This window comes from Heterodontus francisci, chromosome X (genome assembly GCF_036365525.1).
Source record: "Heterodontus francisci isolate sHetFra1 chromosome X, sHetFra1.hap1, whole genome shotgun sequence".
In the NCBI taxonomy this organism is placed as follows: domain Eukaryota; kingdom Metazoa; phylum Chordata; class Chondrichthyes; order Heterodontiformes; family Heterodontidae; genus Heterodontus; species Heterodontus francisci.
Window position 1 is genome coordinate 12,565,201 of NC_090421.1, and position 14,464 is coordinate 12,579,664.

General features: G+C 46.4%; 1 protein-coding gene across 1 annotated transcript in view; it reads left to right on the forward strand.

The window, feature by feature from the left end:
- The first annotated feature begins 9,930 nt into the window (after window positions 1-9,930).
- slc26a10 (solute carrier family 26 member 10) overlaps window positions 9,931-14,464 on the forward strand; it is a 249,493-nt gene continuing 244,959 nt past the window's right edge. The window contains exon 1 of the mRNA XM_068024699.1: window positions 9,931-10,113. The gene's annotated coding sequence lies outside the window, so the exon portion shown is untranslated. The remainder of the gene's footprint in view (window positions 10,114-14,464) is intronic.

Below are 14,464 nucleotides of genomic sequence, written 5' to 3' on the forward strand. Positions count from 1 at the left end.
CCAGTTGTAACTTCTATATATTTCTAAGTACAGCTGTCTGTTGATCAGTAAGCTTAAAGACAGAGTTATGACCTTAGAGAGAAAGGTACAGGAAGGTAGAGTGGGAGAGAGAAGGGAGGGGATTTTTGATGGTGAACACAATGGGCTGAAAGACCTGCTTCTGCACTGTATAACTCTATGACTCTATAGTAGTAATTGAAAGGAGTGGAAAGTGAGTCACCTCATCTTAGTGGTGTGGCCAAGCTAAGGCCAGATTGAATCTTTAGCAATTGGAACTGGCGAACAGTGCAATCAGGAATAGTATTCTCATGCTGGAGGAGCAATTGCTGAAAGTAGCCAAAGAAATGGAAATAGCAGATGGATTAAGGTTGATAAAAGAAGCAAGGTAAGTGGCAAACCTTTTGAAGCTACCCAAGAGATTTGAGTAGCAAACAAATACCAGGCACCGTCCAACACTGCAGAAGGTTACAAGGTCCCAGAAGTTAGAAAACCAGGGAGAACAGCCTGGACAAAGACGCACTTTGCAGGCCGCAAAGAGTTTGTAGTCATAGGTGATTCTTTGCTGAGACATGTGGACAGCCATGTGTGTTGTAGAGACAATACCCACAGAATGGTGAGCTGCCTACCTGGAGCGAGATCAATACGTATTGAAAAAAGATTAGAAAGATTAAGAGGCACAATGCATTGTCTTGCTGGGAGCAGAAAGTTACAAAGGGACGTTGACAGATTAGGTGAGTGGGCAAAACTGTAGCAGATGGAGTTCAATGTGAGGAATATAAAGTCATCCATTTTGAATCTAAGAAAGACAAATCGGAATATTTTTTTGATGGCAGGAGACCACAAACTATAGAGGAACAAAGGCATCTGGGATAGGGTAGATACAGAGAAGCTATTTCCTCTGGTGGGGAATCCAGAACAAGGGGGCATAACCTTAAAATGAGAGCCAGGCCATTCAGGAGTAAAAAAGGAAGCACTTTTCACATAAAGGGTAGTGGAAATCTGGAACTCTCTCCCCCAAAAGGTCGTGACTCCAGAGCTGCAAGGAAGCCTGAGCAGAGCAGGCCCGATGCCTTCTCCACTCAACACCAAGCAATTTAATGCAGGGGTCCTGAAACGACGTTTAGCCTTCCATTTGCATCTGAAAGGTCCTCATGTATGTTCGGACATAAGAACATAAGAAATAGGAGCAGGGGTCGACCTTTATGAACACTCGAGCCTGCTCCATGAGTTAGTAAGATCTTCTACCTCAACTCCACTGTCTCGCCCTATCCTCATATCCCTTGATTCCGTTCGTGTCTGAAAATCTATCGATCTCTGTCTTGTATATACTCAACGACTGAGCATTCACAGCTCTCTGGGGTAGAAAATTCCAAAGATTCACGACCCTGTGAGCGAATAAATTTCTCTTCATCTTGGTCTTAAATGGCCGACCCCTTATCTTGAGACTGTGACCCCTAGTTCTAGACTCTCCAGCCAGGGGGGCAAACAGCCTTTCAACATCTACCCTGTCAAGCCCTCTCAAATCTTATATTTTTCAATGAGTCACCTCTCATTCTTCTAAACTCCAGCAGGTGTAAGCCCATTCTACTCAGTTGGCCAACATGGCAGCACCCATACCCCTGGCACTGATTGCGCAGAGGGCATTGTCTCATGCAAAATGGCTCAATTTCTACCACTTGGGCTTTTCTGATTGGAAAGGAGGGTTACAACGCAGAAGGAGGCCATTCAGCCCATTATGTCTGTGCTGGCTCGCTGCAAGAGCAACTGAGCTAGTCCCATTCCCCCGCCCTTCCCTGGAGCCCTGCAAATTTTTTCTCTTCAGTTAATTATCCAGTTCTCTCTTGAAGGCCTCGATTGAATCTGCCCCCACCACACTCTCAGGCAGCGCATTCCAGATCCTAACCCCTCGCGGCATGGAAAAGTCTTCCCTCAAGTCACCTTTGGTTCTTTTGCCAATCACTTTAAATTGGTATCCTTTGGTTTTCGACCCTTCTGCCAACCAATCTTACGTTGAGAACAGAAATTAGGAAAGAATGGTCAGTGTGTGAAATGAAATTCCAGACCGAGTAGGGGAGGCAAAGAACCTTGGAATGATTTAAGAAACAATTGGAAGCTGAAATGGGAGACAGTGGGCATTATGATCTTTCTGAATGGGTCAATCAAGAAGTGTTGAATGGCTTCATAATTATTCTGTGACCTTGTGAGCAGGCTGAATGCATATCAGTATTGTAGTGACACTTACACACTATGCCAGACTACAAGGATACCAGCTCTTTCCTTTCCCTCCTCATATGGGTTGCACAGAATTACATAGAATTTACAGTACAGAAACGGGCCATTCAGCCCATCTGGCTTATGCTGGTGTTTATGCTCCACACCAGCCTCCTCCCCATCCCTTTGCATCTCACGCTATCAACAAATCCTTCAATTCCTTTCTCCCTTGTGTGTTTATCTCGTCTCCACATTCTCACCACTCTCTGGGTGGAGACGTTTCTCCTGAATTCCCAGTTGGGTTTATTGGCGACTATCTTATATTTATGGCTCTTAGTTTTACTTTCTCCCACAAGTAGAAATATCTTCTCCGTCTCTGCCCAATCAAACCCTTTTGATAATTTTAAAGATCTCTATCAGGTCACTCTGGAGTAAAGAGTCCCAGTCTGTTCAGTCTTTCCTGAGGGTTCTGGTGTTATCCATATAATTTTATTTTGCACTTTCTCCGGTGCCTCTCTATCCCATGATACCATGCAAGTTTTCCCCATATGATTCCCCCAACTCAGCCCTGTTGCCATGCAGAGGAGAAACACTTTGCGTATAACCAAGAATTAGAAGGTGGGCAGGTTAACGCAATGCCTGCTGTTTGGTGGACTGGCATCTGTGGAAGGGCATGCTGAAACATTCCGCCTGTTTTTTTGTTTTGTTTGGGGAATGGTGCATTGGGCCCAGAGCAGCTGAAGGAGGAGGCAGTGACCTAACAATAATTGTGTGTATTGTAAGGTGCGCTCACACTGGCCCCCTCACTCTGGACCTACATAGCTCAGCCATTAGTGCTCAAGCATCTGGAAGGAGTTGGTGAATTGAAGCAGGGACAAGTGGAGAAAGGCTGTCCCTTCATGTGTGGCAACACTGCTTTTGCTGTCTAATGACTGAAATGGTTCAAGCCTGTTCGACCGGAAACAAATGTGGTCAGGGGCTGTACTTTGCACGGTTACTGTGGGGGAGGGGAGGGGAGAAACTATCATGGTAACAGAACATACAGAAACCAGTTAATAATTCACCTCACACCATCCTGCTTGGGTATACAGTTTTAAACTTAGGGTATGTTGTGATCAAATACGAGGCCCCCAACCTGCAGTGAATGTTCAAATTGCAAAGAAAATGGTGAGCCACCTTTATGATCGAAATATAGAAAGATCTGCTTTATTTTAAATTTGCAACACGCATCAACGTAACCGGTCCCACATGCAACCTTTCCCAACATTTTCTCCCCGCTCACCTGAAGGCGTTGACTCTCAGTGAGGTTAATTCCACAGGTCCCCCGCAGCCTGCTGGTATCTCTTCCTGCTGGTATTTCCTCCTGCTGGTATCTCTGGTTCGAACACATGGGATCCAGGGTGAGCTAGCAAATTGGATACAAAATTGGCTTGGTGATAGGAGGCAGAGGGTGGTAGTGGAGGGTTGTTTTTCAGATTGGAGACCGGTGACCGGTGGTGTGCCGCAGGGATCGGTGCTGGGCCTTCTGTTGTTTGTCATATATATTAATGACTTGGATGTGAATGTAGGGGGCATGATTAGTAAGTTTGCAGATGACACCAAAATTGGTGGTATAGTGGAGAGTGACGAAGGTTGTCTAAGGTTACAACAGGATATAGATCAACTGGGAAAGTGGGCAAGGGATTGGCAAATGGAATTTAACGTAGACAAGTGTGAAGTGATGCATTTTGGGAAGTTAAACCAGGGCAGGACATATACAGTGAATGGTAGGGCCCTGGAGAGTGTTGTTGAGCAGAGAGACCTTGGGGTGCAAGTACATAGTTCCCTGAAAGTGGCAACACAGGTAGACAGGGTGGTGAAGAAGGCGTATGGCATGCTTGCCTTCATCGGCCGAGGCATTGAGTACAAGAGTTGGGACGTCATGTTACAGTTGTACATAACGTTGGTTAGGCCGTATTTGGAGTACTGTGTGCAGTTCTGGTCGCCGCACTACAGGAAAGATGTGATTAGTCTAGAGAGGGTGTAGAAAAGATTCACAAGGATGTTGCCTGGTTTGGAGGGCTTGAGTTATAAAGAGAGATTGGATAGGCTGGGTCTGTTTTCCCTGGAGCGAAGGAGGCTGAGAGGGGACATGATAGAGGTATATAAAATTATGAGAGGCATAGATAGGGTAGATAGCCAGAGTCTGTTTCCCATGGTAGGGGTGACTAAAACTAGAGGGCATAGATTTAAGGTGAGAGGGAGGAGGTTTAAAGGGGATCAAAGGGGTAGATTTTTCACACAAAGAATAGTGGGTATCTGGAATGAGCTGCCTGAGGAGGTGGTGGAGGCAGGAACAGTAGCAACATTTAAGAGGCATCTGGACAGGTACTTGAATGAGCAAGGCAAAGAGGGATATGGAATTAATGCAGGCAGGTGGGATTAGTATAGATAGGCATTATGGTCGGCATGGACGCGGTGGGCCGAAGGGCCTGTTTCTATGCTGTACGACTCTATGACTCTGTGACCATTCTCCCTGTGTGAGCCTGAAAAGAGGGGTGCCAATCAAGCAGGCTGCTTTGTCCTGGATGGTGTCGAGCTTCTTGAGTGTTGTTGGAGCTGCACCCATCCAGGCAAGTGGAGAGTATTCCATCACACTCCTGACTTGTGCCTTGTAGATGGTGGAAAGGCTTGCAACAAATTCTCACCTGTGCTGTTTGAATTGAATCACTAATCTTGCTGCATTAAAATAGCACAGTCAGGAAGTTTGACACTAACTCAGTAACCAGCGCGTTAAGAAAACTCACAGAGGAAACAAAATCCCTGATGTTGACTTATTTCCAGAATGGGGGCAGGGACTCCATGAAAGAGTCTATGGAGACCTTTGTCTTGTGCTTTGAATTGCAACACAGTGCCATAAACTACAAGGGTCATCACATCTCTCACAGAGTCATACAGCTCAGAAGGCAGCCATTCGGCCCATCGTGCCTGTGCTGGCTCTATGAAAGAGCGATCCAATTAGTCCCACTGCTCTTACCCATAGCCCTCCAAATTTTTCCTTTTCAAGTATTTATCCGATTCCCTTTTAAAAGTGATTATTGAATGTACTGCCACCACCCTTGTAGGCAGCGCATTCCGGATCACAACAACTCGCTGAGTAAAAAGCAATTCTCCTCGTCTCCCCTCTGGTTCTTTTGCCAGTTATCTTAAATCTGTGTCCTCTTGTCATCGACCCTCCCGCCAGTAGAAACAGTGTCCTCGAAATTGGGTGGCGATCATGTTTGGGCAGGCAGTGTGATGGGGGAGGGGTGGTGGTGGAGACTCCAAGAGGAGGAGTTATGGAAGCTGGTTAGGTATCACAGGAGGTGCATAGCACACATGTGCTTGTACTCTCACTCCAGAATATATTGATCAAGGTGCTTCTACCTCCAAGTGACCCAGCACCCGTGCTTGTGAAGAGTGTATTTCACATGGGACACCATCAGTCAGTTATGCTAGGTGCCACAACCTGACATACTGTCCACTTCCATAGACACCACATTGCCAATGCCTGGAAAGGTCAGCACTCCTGAGTTTTAATGCCAAGGGGTCATTCTGTGTCTGGGGGCAGCACTAACATGATTAACTTGGTTCGGTGCTGGTACATCAGGTAAGTCACTGATGTATTGCTCTCCAAGAACTCTCTTCCCATGGATAACCAACATGGCCTGTGACAGGATTCACCAAATTCAAACTGTCAGAGATTGTGCCCATGCATTCCCTTCATTAATTCCACCACCTATGTCAACAGGAGAGGATTCCACTTTCTTCATGCTAGGTTGCTTGTGACCAGCATTGTGCAAGAGAATGCTCACTTTCTTGGCATTTCTGACAATCTGATACCGGAACAAAAATGAAATGAACCTTAATGTCTGCATGCAATGAACTGTCGTGCAACCATAATTTTAATCCCAATGCGTTCCAACCAGCTTTGCCAAAGTCCCTGCTAACTCAGTCAGACAGGTGGACGTCCCGTCTGGCACACCTGGCAGTCCCAGAGCTGGACACAGCACTCGAGGTGTGATCTTAGTTGAATCCGAATCCGAGTGGTATGGAATCCTTACCATGCTTTCCGTTGTCTTGAGAAATTCCTGAAGGAACAGGAGTTGAAGCTGGATGGAGGAAAGTCAAAGAAACACATGAAAACAAGTCAAGCAAATTCAATAGCTCACAATGCACTTTGAGAAAGTTTCACATTTTTCAGAGCTCTCTGCTGTTTTTCCACATTGCCTCACCAAATTCAGTTTGAAAAATCAGGAAGATTTCAATGCTGAATATCAAGTTTTTTTTTTCTGTCACTTCACCCATAGAAAATGCTTGGATAGATTTCTAAGAAAAGAGCCATTCAGCTCAACAACCCGATTCTTTCTTCATAAAGAAAGAACTTGCATTTATATAGCGCCTTTCATGTCCTAGCGATGCCCCGAAGCATTTTACTGCTAATTAAGTACTTTTGAGACATAGGGCTGAGTTTTACTAGCCCTCTGGAGATGGGCTGGGAGGTGGTGGAAGGCATCGGCGCAGAGCTTGACCTCTTCCCGGCCCCACAGGATATTCCCGAGACGGGAACAGCAGCAACCCGGCCGCCCGCTGACTGGAGGCGGACGGCCAATTCAACAACAAAAACTTATATTTATATAGTACCTTGAGCATAATAAAACATCCCAGGTGCCTCACAGGAACATTATGAAACAAAATATGTCACTGAACCACAAAAGGAGAAATTAGGACAGGTGACCAAAAGCTTTGACAGACAGGTAGGTTTTAAGTAGTGTCTTCAAGGAGCAAAGTGAGGTGGAGAGGTATAGAGAGGGAATTCCAAATTTTGGGGCCCAGGCAACTGAAGGCACAGCCACCATTGGTAGAGTGATTAAAATCAGGGGTGCTCAAGAGACCAGAATAAGAGGAGCGCAGATGTCTTGGAGTGCTGTGGGATTGGAGGAGATTACAGAGATAGGGAGGGGCGAGGCCATGGAGAGATTTGAAAACAAGGATGAGAATTTTAAAATCAAGACATTGCTTCACCAGGACCCAGTGTAGGTCAGCGAGCACAGGGGCCATAGGCCAGTTAACGGCCACTTCCCGCCCCCGCCAGCATTTTACCGGCGCCGGGACAGGACCCCGCCACGTGGGGAGACCACCAGGTAAACTGTGGTGGCCTCCCAGCGGGTTCCTGGGGGATGGGGAGGGGGAACCTTCCTTTATGGTCGCTCCATGGCCCACCGAGGAGACCTTGGGCGGTACTGGCCGCCCCCACGGCTCCAACACCGTCGCTGGAGGGTTCACTTCTCAGATTTCTGGGGCCTGCTTGCCTGGCCCCGGCACATTAAGTAAAAAAAAAGCCTTCCTGGCCTTTGGGGGTGCCTCAACATGGAGGTACCCTCCTCTTCTTCCTGCAGCCTCGGGAGTGGCCACCTCTATCAGTGGCGCTGCCGAGCTACAAGCCCTCTGATTGGGCTGGCAGCTCGGAGAGGCGGACCACCATCCTCAATTGGATGGTGGTCCTGGCGGTGGCCTCTTCATTGGTCGCTGCTGGTAAAATACCACCCAGGGTCCTGCTATCAGCCACGCGGTCTCAGGACCAACTTTCAGTCCTGGCAGTGGAACTCCCTATCCTCTAAAATGCAGTTAAGTGATTCCTCGTGATTCAGGCTCGAGTGCATTGTCCAAGTGCAAGTTTATTACTCAGACACCAATATTAATAACACTATCAACACTAATAACTCATGATTATACACTAGATTCATACAACCTGTTTCTTGCTAAGCCAAGGTGATGAAACTTGTAGATGTTGTCCCTCTGACTGTCCTGTGAATTCTTTAGATGTTGTTCCTGATATTCTACACCCTTGTTTGTAAGTTATATCATATTTATTTATTTAGAGATACAGCACTGAAACAGGCCCCTCGGCCCACTGAGTCTGTGCCGACCAACATCCACCCATTTATACTAATCCTACTTTAATTCCATATTCCCCACCACATCCCCACCATTCTCCTACCACCTACCTACACTAGGGGCAATTTATAATGGCCAATTTACCTATCAACCTGCAAGTCTTCGGCTGTGGGAGGAAACCGGAGCGCCTGGTGGAAACCCACACAGTCACAGGGGGAACTTGCAAACTCCGCACAGGCAGTACCCAGAATCGAACCCAGGTCCCTGGAGCTGTGAGGCTGCGGTGCTAACCACTGCGCCACTGTGCCGCCCATATAATGCCCGGAATGTATATTGAAGTCAGTTCCTACTCATCCAACCTTCAGACTTGCATAATCGCTATCTTGATTACAAAAGGAACAGGGTGACCGAGTCAAACCCAAATAGTTAAGTGATACTGCTTGGGTGCTTCCATTGTTCTGGCCAATACCTGATGCTCGCACCTTGCTTGACATGTGATGTAGCCAACATGTCTGCTAGTTGCTACTTGCATTGTTCTGTCTAATCTCTGTTAACCCAAATCCAAATTCTGATAATCACATCGAGATGTGATAAACCTTGGGTCTCAGGCAAATTCTAACACTTCCTACCTTCTGGAAAAATTCCAGGCATAGTCACTGTTGAGATGCAGAGAAGCGCAGCTACCAATTTGTGCACATCAAGCTCCCATAGACAGCAATGAGATAATGACCAGATAAACTTTTCTCACTGATGTTGGTTGAGGGATAAACATTGGCTAGGAAGCCAGGATGAACTCCCCTGCTCTTCTTCGAAATTGTACGACTGGATCTTATATGTCCAGCTGAGCCGCTAGGCAGGGTCTCAGTTTAACATCTCATCTAAAAGATAACACCAATGATGGTGCAGCACTCTCTCAGTACTGCACCGAAGTGTCAGCCGAGACTATGTCTTCAAGGTTCTGCACTGGGACTTGAACCCATGACCCTCTGACCAATGTTCCCCCTGAGCTGTGCGGGTGCGCGGCCACGCAGCAATCAGGCAAGTGCCATGCAGTGAACAAATAAGCCACACGCAAGCAACAGTCCCTTTAAATGTGCAGCAATATTAAAGGGACCATGCAGTCCAACAAACGGGCCACCCACGGCGAAGGGACGTGAAAGGGAATATTACCTCTGACTCAGGTGAGAGTGCTACCCACTGAGCCATAGGTAAGACTGCAAATTTTTCCTTCTATTTCAGTCCTCTGACACAAGGGATGGACCTTATGGATCTTCTCTGCACTGCCTTGTTAAGATGGTTAAACTGCATATTGGAAATCTGCTTTGGCATAATTTATTGTCATTGGTAAATAACCATGTCAAAATGGACCAGCGTGACTGATGGTAACTGATATGAATTGGGAATATGGTGCACAGCTCCCTAATCCTCATTCAGGGTATCGCTTGAGTTAGCCTTAATGATGACCCAAAGGAGCACATTCTCAGGGTACGGGGTGGGGGGATATAAAACGGGGAGCTGATCCAATTTTCCAGCTGGGAAGCCAGCTTGATAAAAATTGCCCCAAGGACTCCATCTGAGCAGCAGGTTGAAAGCCTAAAATGGGAAAAGAGAAGATCGAGGTACACCAGTGAGCTGACAGAAAACTTCCTTTACGACACTTGGGATTCTGTGGCATTTCAGCTCAGTACATTTCCTGTTTAATGGCACAGAAAGGGTCAATTCTGGGTAACAGGAGGCTGTCTCACTTTCTTTGGGGCTGCAAACTGCAGGAGATGGGGCGGGGAGGAAGTGCAGCAGAGACAGAGACAGGGAGGAGAGGCAGAGGCTTCTGCTGGAGACATTGAGGTATCACGTCAACAAGCCACGCAATCCAAAAAGTAGTTTATAAAGCAGTGACACTGACTTCCTCAGGGTCATCTGTAGAACTGTGAACTATTGACCATCTAAACACATCAACTTAACTCTTTTCAGGCTACTTGTATTAAGGTCAGTTTTATTTTTGATTTATATTTCTGTGTCAGAAATAACACCAGATATATTGTACCCAATGTGCAAAACATATCATAGGACTTAATATTTCCAGAACAAAGGACAGTCAGTGATACTTTCAGGCTATGCTTATCTGTTTCACAGACAGTAAAAGGAAATCATTTAACATGGAAACTGTCTCCTTAGTGTTGCTTATTCATTAAGTGTAAAAAGAGAAGGGCATTTCTGTTTGACTTCCTGCACGGTGAATAGTCTGCTCATGTGCCCTCTTGTGCAATGCTTTATGCAAGACAATGGGAAATCTGGCTGTCTCCTTTGGAACATCCTCAACCCGTTATTGCTTGTCCTATCTGCACTAAATGGCATGTTTCTTCCTGCTCTGTGTGAGTAATATCTTGTCTCTAACCTAACAGTGGGAACTCATGTTCCCTTGTTCTTCAAGCAATTTCTCACACTGCAGATCTACAGCAGTTTACAGTGCAGAAGGAGGCTATTCAGCCCATTGCATCTATGTTGGCTATTTTTTAAAGATATCCAAACTAATCCCACTGTCCTGCTCTCTCCCCATAGCCCTGTATCAATCCCAAACTAATCCCACTGCCTCGCTCTCTCCCCATAGCCCAGTATCAATCCCAAACTAATCCCACTGCCTCACTCTCGCCCCGTAGCCCTGTATCAATCCCAAACTAATCCCACTGCCTCACTCTCGCCCTGTAGCCCTGTATCAATCCCAAACTAATCCCACTGCCCTTCTCTCTCCCCATAGCCCTGTATCAATCCCAAACTAATCCCACTGCCCCACTTTCTCCCCATAGCCCTGTATCAATCCCAAACTAATCCCACTGCCCCACTTTCTCCCCATAGCCCTGTATCAATCCCAAACTAATCCCACTGCCCCACTTTCTCCCCATAGCCCTGTATCAATCCCAAACTAATCCCACTGCCCCACTTTCTCCCCATAGCCCTGTATCAATCCCAAACTAATCCCACTGCCCTTCTCTCTCCCCATAGCCCTGTATCAATCCCAAAATAATCCCACTGCCCCACTTTCTCCCCATAGCCCTGTATCAATCCCAAACTAATCCCACTGCCCCACTTTCTCCCCATAGCCCTGTATCAATCCCAAACTAATCCCACTGCCCTTCTCTCTCCCCATAGCCCTGTATCAATCCCAAACTAATCCCACTGCCCCACTCTCTCCCCATAGCCCTGTATCAATCTCAAACTAATTTTCCTGCTCCTCTCTCTCCCCAAAGCCCTGTATCAATCTCAAACTAATTTTCCCTGCTCCTCTCTCTCCCCATAGCCCTGTATCAATCCCAAACTAATCCCACTGCCCCACTCTCTCCCCATAGCCCAGTATCAATCCCAAACTAATCCCACTGCCTCGCTCTCTCCCCATAGCCCAGTATCAATCCCAAACTAATCCCACTGCCTCACTCTCGCCCCGTAGCCCTGTATCAATCCCAAACTAATCCCACTGCCTCACTCTCGCCCGTAGCCCTGTATCAATCCCAAACTAATCCCACTGCCCTTCTCTCTCCCCATAGCCCTGTATCAATCCCAAACTAATCCCACTGCCCCACTTTCTCCCCATAGCCCTGTATCAATCCCAAACTAATCCCACTGCCCTTCTCTCTCCCCATAGCCCTGTATCAATCCCAAACTAATCCCACTGCCCCACTTTCTCCCCATAGCCCTGTATCAATCCCAAACTAATCCCACTGCCCCACTCTCTCCCCATAGCCCAGTATCAATCCCAAACTAATCCCACTGCCCCACTCTCTCCCCATAGCCCAGTATCAATCCCAAACTAATCCCACTGCCCCACTCTCTCCCCATAGCCCTGTATCAATCCCAGACTAATCCCAATGCCCCACTCTCTCCCCATAGCCCTGTATCAATCCCAAACTAATCCCACTGCCCCACTCTCTCTCCATAGCCCTGTATCTTTGTCTGTTTCACATTGTGGCAGTTGTAAGTGCTGCAAATATGCAAGCTGGAGAAAATAAACTAATTCAGAATTAATGGAAAGCCACATTCACTCGGTTGAATCTGCTTTAGAAACGTCTAATAGTATAAAGGAAGACTTGCTGTGGGTGCTTTGTGTTAGAAATGTTTACACAGCAGGAAGATCCCTTCTGTCTCTTGTTCCCTGTGAAATTGTTAATGGAGAAAGCAAAAAGAAAAACACATTTCTTTCTGCACATTCCTTGTGGGGAGAAGTACAATGAAGTTGTGATAAGGAGGAGAGTAACTGAAAAATATCACTCTGATTTTCAGGCCGCTGCCATGGTCTTGCCCAAGTGAAAGCCTTGGTCAAGTTAAAAGCCTTGAGAGCTGTCGATATTGAGGAGATTACGGGGAGAGCAGGTCTCAGGCAGTTAACCTACCGTTTATTGTGAGTTTTGTGCGAATCAAAGTGAGGGATGTTAGTGCTAGGGAATGTATCCCTTTCAATTTTGGACGCCAAGTCAGTTCAAAGTGGCTCTGAATGGCCGAGAGCAAATATTTTACCATTTTACGGCCTGACCTCATTTGAATAATTGTTCACAACTACTGGTGCAAACTCAGATGTGTTCAGGGAAGATGCCAGTGGAGGGAGAGAAGCATTTCTTAATGGCTGGGGGCGATTCACATCTCATACCGATGCTGGCAGAATGTCCTTTGGGAAGAGGAGCCTCCACTAACTCATCTGCTAAGAGTGGGAGGGCATGAATTACCTCTCAGGTTGCCCTCCCTGCCTGGCTTCTCTCTCTAGGTCTTCCCCTTTCACGGAATATGTCATCTTAATGGATTCCCATTCGCAAACTCCCGAGCACCAGTAGAAAAGAAACAACAGATGCACAGTCCCATGAACGAACTAAGCACCGGCAGAGAGAAAAAAATAGCAAACTCATACCAAGGGACCAAAAAAGGCCTCGGAAAGCTTACCTTTGACATGTGTGGGCATTCTAAATGCCTGAAAGGTCCACCCCAAGGGTCCCTTCCCACCAGGATTCCAGTTCATACTGGAGACATGGATTGTGAGGTCCTGATGCTCATTTCACATAAGACTTTGACAGCCACCAAATAGGATACTTAGTAAAACCTTCTAAGTTACTTTGGTGCAACAAAAGTGTAAGGAAAAGAAAGTAGCTTGGAAACAATTTCCTCTCAGATGTGGAGTTATTAATTTGAACACCAGACAACAAATACTTCATCACCCTCACTGAATTTCTCCGTGCCAAGTGGCAACCGGCCAGGGTAAATCCGTTAAGGGCAGAGTGAATGCAGAAATCCTTCATTCAGGGAACAATGAAGCTTCTATGTATAACTGTGTAGTGTGGCCTCCCTGAGGTAGGATTAAACCTTTAAGACGTGCAAGTGAAACCGACACAAGCATGTCGAACCATCAGATAAGAAGTAGTGGGAACAATACCAGGAAAGAGAGGAGTTCATTGCTCAAAGCTGAACCACCCTGGCTTTGAAGAGTAGGCGACAGTATGGAGGACCTGTCTAGGCTGCAGACCACTTTGTGTATTGGACGTTAGTTCAGAGTGATGGGTACTGAGCTAAACTGTGATAGTAATCTCTCCTGAATCAGAAGGTTGTGGGTTTGAGACCTCCACTTCAGGAGATAAGCACCAAATCTAGGCTGAGGGACTCCCGCATTGTCAGAGGTGCCCTTTCTTCTGATGAGATGTTACGCCTGGTGATGTTGATGCTTGGCTGATGTGGGTCGATGTTAAAGATCCCACAGAACTATTTGAAGAGGAGTAGGAGAGTTCTTCTGGTGTCCTAGCCAGGTTACCTCCTTTAAGAAATATCACCTAAAATAGATAACCCAGTCCTTTATCTCATCTGCTGTTTCCGAGATTGTGCTGAGTGCAAAATGGCTGCCATGTCTGCCTACATAGCAGCAGTCATTGCACTTCGACAGTAATTGATTATGTGGAGCACCTTGAAACATGATAAAGCAAGTCTCCTTTTTGAGAATTTCACATGATATGAAGTTGGATTATGTTCCATTGAAACAAGATTAAGATGTAGCAAATGTTGCTGTCAACATTACATAAGGACACAAGAAAGCACTGAACAAGAAGAGGCCATTTGGTCCTTCAAGCCCATTCCTTCCTCAGGTCATGTACCATCTGCTTGATCATGGCCTCTACTCGCCCCATTTAATCTCCTGAATAAAGTTCTGTAAATGTCTCCCGCTCTCCAAAGGTAAATCTAGAATACAGGAACACTCCAGAATAATCTCCAACTTGCATATTTTACATATCCTAGAACAGTTACCTTTCTTGTTTATTTTTATTATTCGTTTCATGGGATGTGGGCATCGCTGGCCAGGCCAGCATTTATT